Source organism: Clupea harengus, chromosome 8 (assembly GCF_900700415.2).
Source record: "Clupea harengus chromosome 8, Ch_v2.0.2, whole genome shotgun sequence".
In the NCBI taxonomy this organism is placed as follows: Eukaryota; Metazoa; Chordata; class Actinopteri; order Clupeiformes; family Clupeidae; genus Clupea; species Clupea harengus.
Genome location: NC_045159.1, coordinates 24,480,745 through 24,486,771, shown reverse-complemented (window position 1 = coordinate 24,486,771; position 6,027 = coordinate 24,480,745).

Here is a 6,027-nt window from a genome sequence, read left to right as displayed (position 1 = left end):
ACTGGAGGAAGAGAGCAGAACGGGAGCAATCCATTAATGTCAGCACAAACTGCATAGAGATCTGTGGAGAAGGCCGCACAGGAAGATTATGTGCAAAGACTTGTCTTATCAAATTATATCCACACAGGAAGCCTGAGATGGCCACAAGAATGTATGCCATGCTCGATGATCAGAGCAATAGGTCATTGGATGGGTCCGACCTTTTTCGACCTTTTTAAAGTTTTCAACACTGAAGCACCATACTCTTTAAAGACCTGTGCTGGTGTAGTGGAGACGAGCGGCAGAAGGGCTGACGGTTTTCGCATCGAACCAATTAGTGGTGGCAACAGCTTTGCACTCCCCACTCTGATTGAATGTAATGAAATACCGGATAACAGGGCCGAAATACCCACGCCTGAAGTGGCCATGCAACATCCACACTTAAGGTCCATTGCATCACAAATCCCACAGCTAGATCCAAATGCACACATCCTCCTACTGCTAGGCAGAGACGTGCTCAGAGCACATAAAGTCAGACGTGTGGGCCTAACTACGCCCCCTTCGCCCAGAAGCTAGATCTTGGCTGGGTGTTAGTAGGTGAGATGTGCCTGGGAAAGGCCCACAAGCCGAACGTTTACAGTGCAAAGACTAATGTACTGGAAAATGGACGCCCCTCATTGTTCACTCCATGCCCCAGCCACATTCAAATCAAGGAGCTCTCACACACACTGAAAAATAAAACAAAGGAAAAAACAGTAGGAAATCTTGTCTTTCGGAAAACTAAAGATGACAACAAACTTGCTCTTTCCATAGAAGATGAAAAATTCTTAAATTATGGATGAACACATGTATAAAGATGAGGCCAACAGCTGTGTTCCCTTTAAACATCCCAGGCCACACCTCCCGAATAATAAAGAGCAGGCCCTCAGTTGTCTTTCCTCTCTGCGCCACACCCTGGAAAAGAAACCAAAAATGAAAGAACAAGAGGTCGCACCAACCTTTTCCACAAGACCAGGAATGCTGGTATCTACCGACCTTTGGCATATATCATCCCAAGAACCCTGATCAGATCAGGATCGTGTTCGACTCCAGCGCACAACACTACAGTGTTTCTCTGAACGACGTCCTACTGACCGGGCCAGACTTGAATAACAGCCTGTTAGGTGTCCTGATCCGCTTCAGGAAGGAGCTCGTCGCCATAATAGCAGATGTTCGACAGATGTTCCACTGTTTTGTGGTAAGGGAGGACCACAGGGATTATGGCATTGTGACAAAGGTCATCATAGAATACCGCATGAAAGTCCATGTGTTCGGCAACAGCCCCTCTCCTGCCGTGGCAACATATGGACTGAGACGGGCTGCAAGAGATTGTGACCAGGAGTACGGCGCTGCTGCTGGGCATTTCATAGAGCGCAATTTCTATGTGGATGATGGGCTCGCCTGAAATGCCCACAGAAGCCGAAGCCATCACCTCCTTCGGAGTGCACAGGCCTTGCTATCTGAGTCCAATCTGAGGCTTCACAAAATTGTGTCCAACAGCTTCGCTGTCTTGAAAGCCTTCCCCAAAGATCTCGACCTCAATGGAGAAACACCACACACACAACGCAGTTCAGCTTCCAGGTGTCAGACAATGACAAGCCATACACACGACGTGGTGTACTATCGACTGTAAACAGCCTGTATGACCCGCTTGGGTTTGCAGCTCCGGTGATAATCCATGGAAGGCTCTTGCTCAGAGAACTCTCAGTGGACAGCATTGAGTGGGACTCACCTCTGCCTGAGAATAAGAGGATGGAGTGGGAAACATGGCGTCACTCATTTAAGGACCTTGGACAGCTACACATCCTATACAACGCCGTCTTTGTCAAAGGCCAAAAGAAAAGAACTCTGCATATTTTCAGATGCATCCACCAAAGCAATTGGCGCTGTGGCCTACCTCAAAACAACACATGATGATGGGGCCTGCCAGCTTGGATTTATCCTCCTAGGCAGGGCAAAGTTAGCTCCTCGGGTAGACCTCACTATATCACGGCTTGAATTATGTGCTGCGTTGCTCGCAGTAGAAATGGCAGAACTCATTGTGGATGAAATTGACTTTGAGCCAGACGCCATAGACTTCTACTGCGATAGTAAAGTTGTTCTAGGATACATATATAACGAAACCAAGCGCTTCTACGTACAGTATATGTGCATAACAGAGTTCAAAGGATAAGACAATTCACCCGTCCAGAACAGTGGCATTATGTGCCTACTGAGCATAATTATTTACGCTTCGAGACCAGTTCTAGCATCACAGCTGGCGAACCTTCTGGCTGACAGGACCAGCATTCTTGTGCAAACAGCGTGTCTCAAGCACAATCACACAAGAGCTGTTTCATCTGATCGATCCAGATCGCGATGCTGAAATCCGTCCTGAAGCAGCAACATATGTCACTCAAACAAGTGTAGAGCAGTTCAGCCCTGAGCGTTTTGAGAGATTCTCCCGGTGGACCACCCTCCTCAAAGCTGTCTCTTCTCTCATTCATGTGGCCCGCTCATTCAAGTCTGCTCCTGCTGGAAACGATGTGAAATGCAAAGGCTGGCATCACTGTGATCAACTTACCGCTGTAGAGCTGTTGCAAGCAAACAACGTCATCATCCAGTCAGTGCAAGGAGCAACCTTTCCTGAGGAAATCAAAGCAGTGTCTCACAATAGAACGGTATCTAGAGACAGTCCACTTTCAAGACTGAATGAAGACATGGATGAAGGAGGCATCATTAGAGTTGGTGGCAGACTACCCAATGCAGAGGTGGGTAACAATGAGAAGCACCCCCTTATCTTACCTTGTGTCCACCATATCTCCTTGCTTCTGATCTGCCATCATCATGAGAAAGTTTTCCATCAAGGGGCGTCTCCTCACTGAAGGAGCCATACGTGCGGCAGGACTGTGGCTACTAGGAGGGAAAAGGTGCATTAGTAAGGTGTGACACAAGTGCATCACCTGCAGGAAGCTTCGTGGAAGTGCAGAGAAGCAGAAAATGGCAGATTTGCCTAAAGAAAGACTCTGCATGTCACCTCCATTCACTCATGTTGGATTGGATGTCTTTGGGCCATGGAACATAACAGCTCGCAGAACTAGAGGAGGACAGGTCCAGAGCAAACGCTGGGCCATACTATTCACCTGCATGAGCGTCCGTGCTGTTCATATCGAAATCATTGAGTCCATGGACAGCTCAAGCTGCATCAACACTATCCGGAGGTTTTTTGCCATTCGGGGTCCAGCAAAGACACTCCGCTCTGACTGTGGCACAAATTGTATTGGGGCCAGCAAGGAGCTAGGATTCAATGACGTGATGAAAGAGCCAAAGCTACATAATTCAGGAAAAGCTGCACATGGCAATTCAACCCTCCTCATGCCTCACACATGGGAGGAGTTTGGGAGCGCATGATAGGAGTAGCACGTAAGATCTTGGACTCTATGCTGATGCAGAATAAAGCAGCTCTCTCACATGAAGTTCTATGCACGCTCATGGCTGAAGTGTCCGCCATCATGAACGCCAGACCGCTTGTCCCTGTCCAAACTGATCCAGACTCGCCCTTTCTCTTAACACCACCTACTTTACTCACTCAAAAGGGTGGCTCAATGGCACCTCCTGGAGACTTTGTGGAAAGAGACCTCTACAAGCGACAATGGATGCAGGTGCAACATATGGCAAACAGATTCTGGAACAGATGGAGAGCAGAATACCTCCAAACACTGCAACCTCGTCGAAAGTGGCAAGAGGAACAACGTAACATTCAAGTCAATGACCTTGTCCTGCTGCAGGATGCCCAAGCAGCTCGCAACACTTGGCCCATGGCAATCATCACAGCTGTCTTTCCTGGACAGGATGGGAAAGTCCGCAAATTGGTGACCAAAAAAGTGACCAGAGAAGGGACAGTTCAGAAGTTTTTTAGACCTGTGACAGAAATTGTCTTGCTGTTGGGAAAGGAAGACTAACGTATCCTTTTCTTTAATTCATATTGATATGACATATTTTACAGATGCCAGGCGGGGAGTGTTCTGCCCCTGGCAAGTATAGATAATAGGTTTGGCAGTTTAGTGCTATCTAGTGGCCATTTTAGAATATTTCGCTTTTCTGTTGGCCATTTGCAGCAGCCACTAACGCTAGATTCAATTATTGTTTATTGTTTCCACGGTAACAGGAGCAGTCTCAGATAAATTCACTTTTCCGTTGATAGGATTAACAACAACACTCCTCTCTTTTGTCCGTTGTATTTATGTTAATTCCTCAGAACGCATCGTCTGTAAGTATGAGACGTAAATACTTTCAGTGGATTATAATTTGTAAAATAGATTTTAGTAATTTCTCTTATTTCTCTGATTATCTGTAGCATACATCACTTATCCTGCTGCCATGAAATGTGCTAAGATACTTCAATGAAACGAGACTGAAGACCTCAAAAGACTTTATTCTACTTTTATTCTAGACTATTATCTAATCGGATTTGAATGCGATAACGTAATTATAAAGCATTTTTTTGTATTACTTTCAGTTTTACTCTTTTTCATCAATAAACCTGGAGCTTGGAGGCTGCATCCTGACTTCGCGTCTTTCATGAAAGGAGTTAGACTGGCTGTGTCTATATGTGTTAGGATACACACTTGGAGGACAGTAGGCTACAATAAGCTTGACAAATGTTTCTTTTAACAACCCAACAGAGTAGGCCTATAATCACACGCATTCTTACCAAAAGAATAATAATGATTCATTATCAACGTAGTAAGTGATTAATCAGTACCTACATACATGCATACACACATACCTCTGTCCTAGATCTCCTTCAGACCAATTATACAGTACTGAAACAGGTTGCATATGCACATACACATCCTGTGAACTCTGGTTCACATATATAGTATACAGTATGTGTTGATTATACAGTAAGTGTGTTTTATGATTTTATTCAACAAGTGCAAATTTGATTTTTACAACTTTACAACCTGAGAGCAGACAAAGCCTTGCACACCTCCTGTGATATTTGCCGGACCCTTAGGTTGCGAACCAGAGCCCTCAGGAAAAAGTCTATCGAGAAAGATTATTTCGATCATGTTGACCTAAGCTCTCCTAATTATAGCCTCTATAGATGGACCTCATCATAGCTGACCTGTCTATGGCCCCATGTCAGACACTGTGCTTATCCTGGTTCTGATCATTCTATTTCACATTTCATATTTGTCTTTGTTAAATAGTGACGTGTAGAACTGCTGGGAGGTGTTATTTGATCAGATGTTGCTGAGTGACCGAAGGCTCATCTCTTCTTCTTGTCCTTGTTGTTGGCCTTGAGGCCGACGGCCTTGAGGCTGACGGCGACTGAAATCCCTCAGGAACCCTCGCAAGCTTCTTCCTGTTAAATAAAACATCTATTAATACGCACCCACTAAGTCTTGTGTCGTACATGTTCAAATCTTTTGGTCTAAAACTAGCGAGCTAAATAAAAGGTATGTAAAACCTGTGCAAACACCACCAACAGCCCAGTTGGCATTGATTATAGCCTGCCAACAAGCCAAATGGAGCCTTTTGGCAATATTGTTGTTGGGTGTTCCGTCCCGGACCATATAACTACATAGCGCACAGCCTCGACAGCTAGTGGGAACGGCAGGTGTATTCATCTTTTCCTCACATGACATACTATTAAGATGATTTTGAAGGTATCAAAAGCAGTTGCTTATAAAAACATACCTCAAAAAGGGGCAAATTGTTGCATAGTGTTGCTTTAATTATTATCACTACAAGTTGTTTTATCTACCACATCCTCTGCCTTGTGAAGGAAAACCTCAACTCTATGTATTTAAACAGTTAAACAGAGAAAACAAAACTGGCGATTGCTCGGCATCACTACAGTGTCATTTTAGAAACGGCAGTAAAAGCTTAAATGGAAAGTGGGCAGGACTACATGTCATGTTCTGTTTTAGTGTTAAAAGATTAGGAAAATAAATTGATGTCGACCTGCAACCCTAAATATGGTAATGTAGCGTCACATTTAAACTTGGAGCTATAGCAAAT